The 4,957-nt window shown below is 55.4% G+C and overlaps 1 pseudogene; it reads right to left on the bottom strand.

Annotated features, from left to right (window-relative positions):
• The window catches only part of LOC108298934, a 14,917-nt pseudogene that overhangs the window by 2,256 nt on the left and 7,704 nt on the right, over positions 1 to 4,957 (bottom strand).

The following is a 4,957-nucleotide window of genomic DNA, read 5'->3' as shown; positions in this document are numbered from 1 at the left end:
GCCTGGCCAACAGGATAAAACCCCATCTCTACTAAAAATACAAAATAAAAGACAGGCATGGTGGCATGCATCAGTAATCCCAGCTCCTCAGAGGCTGAGGAAGGACAATTGCTTGAACCCGGGAGGCAGAGGTTGCAGTGAGCCAAGATCGTACTATTGCACTCCAGCCTGGGTGACAAGAGCAAGACTCCATCTCAAAACAAAAACAAAAACAAAAACAAAAAACAATACCTCAAGCTGATGCCAGGCTGCCTGGCAAGGGTTCAGGAACAAGGACTCTTGAGCCAGCCCACTGCAGTCAACTCTGGCTCAATCTGCTCCTCCTGTGTGTCCTTGGGTGGGTTACCACACCTCTCTGTGCATTGGGTTCCTTGTGTGTGAAATGAGACCATGCTATTCCCCACCCTCTAGACTTGAGGAGTAAATGAGTGCTGTGGAAAGCACTCAGCACCGGGCTGGCAGTATGAGCCAGCACCCTTCCCCAGTGACTGGTTTTCACACCCAAAGATCCTCCCCAGGACCTGGCAGTTGAGGGGTTGGGCCATTTACCTGTGTCCTGATGAAGTCCACCCAAGTCCACCCTGCCTGGACCTGGACCTCCAGGTAGCAACATGCAGCTTGTGCAGTGCACAACCTACCCAACCATCTACGTACACCCGTGAACCCCAGATGACAAGCTCCTTTCAGCATCAGCTCCCAGAACCAGCCTGATCTAATGTGGAAGTGAGGTGCAGGAGAATGCAAGGCACTTATGGCTGCAGTTGTGGTCGCTGGGGTCTAGGGTGTAGTGTGAGGCGCAGCCACAGCAGTGGCCACCAGGGATGGCAAGGCACAGTTGCCTGCACTGCCTGTTGTCATGCATGCAGTCATTGAGGCCATCTTGGTGGGAGGAGTGGAACACCAAGATGTCCATCACGAAGTCCAGATGGCCCTGGATGAGGGTGCAGTTCTGGCCGCTGGTCTTCTTGGCCTGCTCGATGCTATGCAGATTCCAGTCCATCCAGTAGACATAATCGCTGTACTGCATCAGACCAAATGGGTGCGGCAGGTCATCAGCAATCACGACCTGCTCCTGACCTGCAGGGACAACAACGGGCATGGTATCGGCAAAGGCACAGCCAGGACACAGAGCACAGGCCACCCTATGGGGCAAGTTGGTTCAACCCTGCAGCCTAGCGACCACGTGAAAGCCTCAACAGAGTGGCCACTTTGCAAAACAGGCAAGATCTACTGAAGCACAGGCAGGATCTACCAAAATTAAGTACCTGGCTACAGTCACATAGTTGCTGAGTGTCAGGACTAGGATTACCACACCCAGGCAGCGAGGCTCTGGGTTCACATTCCTCTCCTGTTCTCACCACATCAGGCCTGGCTATGCGTCTCCCACTCCCCCAGCAACGAGCCCAGGCCTTCCATGTTATTCATCAAGCACTCAGTAAATATTCAGAAGGCACGTACAGCAGAGCAACAGCCAGGCCGCACACATGTGGCCACCCTCACTGGCAGGGCCATGTGGGTTTCCCAGGGTTTTGCTGGTTTTCATGAGTCTGTCCTCACTCCGGGGTAATTAATAAGCTTAATCATTTCAGGCAACCACAGCTGTGCTGTGACTGGTTTCTTGCCTGGCAACAGGTTTGGACACGGCCTGGAACAGCTGGGTCACACAATGCGCTGCAGAGCTGGCGGCGGTCTGAAACCCATGTGAAACCTTGCAACTGGCCTCACAAACCAGGGTGAAACCCACCCCTGTTAGCAACCAAGACACGGGGTTCAAGTCCCAACTCTGCCTACACAGTACCTGGGACAAGGTGCTCAGTTGGCCGACGCCCCAGCCTCCTCATCTGTAAAATGTGCACCACCACGCCCACTGCAGATGGCGAGTAGCAGTGGTGAGGAGGCCAGAAGCCAAATTCTTGCTGCCCTTCCTGAGGGGTTCCATATGGCTGATGTGCTCAGAGGCTCTGCTAGGCCCAAGGTCACTGAGGGTTCCTCTGCCAGGGGTCAGAAACCAGGGATGCCCGGTGACCCTCTCCTCCCTGCCTGCCCTGAAGCCAAGGGCTGCCTCAGACCTTGGACTGAGCCCCCAGAGCTTCTTTTTGGTTTTTGTTTTTTTTTTGAAATGGGGTCTCACTCTGTTACCCAGGCTGGAGTGCAATGGCATGATCACACAACACCACAGCCTCAGCCTCCTGGGCTCAAGCAGTCCTCCCACCTGAGCCTCCCAAGTAGCTAGGACTACAGGCATGTACAACCATGCCTGGTTAATTTTTTATACAGATGGGGTCTCACTATGTTACCTGGGCTGGTCTTGAACTCCTAGGCTCAAACCATCTGCCTGTCTTGGCCTCACAAAGTGCTGGGATTACAGGTGTGAATCACTGCACCTGGCCCCTCAGAGCTTCTGCCCCCGACCTTCCACTCTCCCAACTTGGTAGGGGGTAGGGGGACTCCTTTGCTGAGCACAGTGGCCCCGTCACCTGGTATATCACCCAAGACGGCTATAAAACTACTCTAGCAGGACAGAGTGTGATCCCCTATCCTGGGTTCAAATCCTGCTCCTGCTGCTGGGTGACTTGGAACAGGTTTTCTTCAAACTTCCCTAAGCCTCATCCTCAGGATTTAGAGAAAGGAGGTGAGAGAACCAGCCCCAGGGTCCCCAGCCTGTGGACATTCTCAGCATACTCCCAGCACATGGTGGGGCTCAGGGCTGGGTGGGGATTGAGTTCTGGTGCCCTGGGAGGGGAGCCAGAACTCACCAGCTCTGTAACCTTAGCAAGTCATGTGACTTCCTTGGGCATCGAGTTCCCCAGCAATGGAAACCTCCACTGCACGTGGTAGGGTCAAGTGAGACTCCTGGCACAGGGATTAGCTGGACCTGGTGCCCAGCAGGTGCACAGCAAACAGCCATCACCAGAGCCTCTCCTGACACCACTGCAGCAACGGCACCCAGGGGTGGGTAGAGGCAACCCCCACAGCAAAGGGTGAGGCTGCTGGGCAGTTGTGGAAGTGGCCACAGCTCCTGCCAGGTTGGGGACTTGCAGGCCACAAGGCACATTTTGTTGGTGTTGGGGGTTGCCCATTGCCGGGTTGCCCCCCCTTCCTTGCCCGTCGGGCCCAGCCTGGCCCTCACCCAGCATGTTCGATGACTCAATCATGTTGGTGTCCAGGTCAGTCCAGTAGAGGCATTGGTCAGTGTAGTCAATGGTGAAGTCGTTGGCCCAGCCCACCTTGTCCACCAGCATCAAGTAGTTGGTCCCGTCCATGAAGGCCCGCACAATCCTTGGCTTGCCGCCCCACTCGCTCCAGTAGATGTAGCTGCAAGGCAAGTGTGAGAAGGGCAGGCTCGGTGAGTCCACACTCACTGCAGAACAGAGAGTGGTGGGGGGCTGCACCTGCCCTGTCACCTCAGCTCGGCCCTCCCCATCCTGGAGAAAACCACCTGCAGGAAGCAGGGAAGGGCGAGACCCTTTCCCCTGCCACACAAACATCCCTCTGGGACAGTCGCTGGGCCACCCCCCTGAATTCCCACAGTGCCTCACTTGCAAGGTGAAGAAACACCTCTTTACAGACACAAAAACAGGTGCACAGCCAGGGCGAGTGTGTGCTAGAACACCCCTCCTAAGCTTGGCTGGATGCCGGGGACATGGCAGAAACCAGGATGGACACAAGCATAGCAGAAAACAAGATCTCAGAACAGGGGAGGCCTTGCAGGATCAGGATATAAACTCGGCTCTGGGCTCCTCCCCAGCAGCCCCTCTGTCCCTTCCTTCAGCACATCCAGGAGAGGAAATGCACATCTTCATTCCAGATTTTAAGTTTGACCTGCCCTTCCTCTAAAACCGGACCGCTTTCTGATGTCCTGCCATCCTGAAATCTTCCTTCCTTCCCTGGCAGAACATGCAGCAGGCAGGGATTAGGCTGACACACACACAGATGCTTCCTGGGGTGGGCACTGTGTCCAGTGCACAGAAAACAAAACAAGTCCAGAGACACCCCCCACATTCACACACATCTGGAGCCTGTCTGACCCCAGTGCCCAAGGCAAGGCCCCTAGGATGCCCAGCAGCTAAAAGCATACTTGCCTCTCAATTTTGGTCCTAAGCTGTGGCTCAGCAGCCTCCAGGAGGCCATTTCAGAGTGGCCTGAGGTCCAGGGACCTCAAAGCCAGTTCTGGATCCTGGTTTTGGCAAAACAGTGCAAAGCCAGGAGGCCCAGTTGGGAGCCTGAGATAGCACTTCCTGGCCCAGCTCCACTCTAACTGGGTATGTGACCTTAGGTGTGTCCCTCAGTTTCTCTGAGCCTCTTTCTGCATCTGTAAAATCGACACAGATGCTGCCCAAGACAGGCCCGGTGGATGCTTTGGTGAGATGGCCCAGGTGAAAGCAGCCAGCACTCTGCCTGACACAGCCTCAGCACCTGCTCCATGAAGGAACTCCATGACTTCCAAGGGGCCTACTAGTCCTGGCCCACCATCAAGGTGAATGACATTGGTACAGCTGTGATCAACGAGGGCCACATGGGCAGCCTGCCACCTTCCCAGCTGGCACTACTGCACTGTCTCACACAGAGAGGCAGACACAAGGATGCCCTGAACAGGGAAACTCTTACCCCTTGGTGGGATCCAGGGCCAGTAATCGCGGGTTTCCCAGGTCCCTCCACATGAGGACTTGCCAGAACTGCCCATTCAGCCATGCCACTTCGATCCTGTTGGTCCCAGTGTCGGCCGAATAGGGGCTCTTGCCCATCCAGTCAATGGCCATGCCCTCAGGGTAGTCAAGCAACTCCACCACATGCTCCACTGAGCTCCCATTCAGGAAGGCACGGCTGATAGTCTGGCAGCAGGTGAGAAGAAAAAGGGCCATGTTTTAGGAACCAGCATCTTTTGTAGACATCTCACTGAGACGCCTGGCCACCTGGAGCAGCTACTGACCACATTCTGGACCAGATCACCAACATT

The sequence above is a fragment of the Cebus imitator genome, unplaced genomic scaffold (genome assembly GCF_001604975.1).
Source record: "Cebus imitator isolate Cc_AM_T3 unplaced genomic scaffold, Cebus_imitator-1.0 Scaffold1237, whole genome shotgun sequence".
Taxonomy (NCBI): Eukaryota; Metazoa; Chordata; class Mammalia; order Primates; family Cebidae; genus Cebus; species Cebus imitator.
Note: the sequence above shows the minus strand (reverse complement) of the source record. Positions and strands in the feature narration are given on the sequence as shown.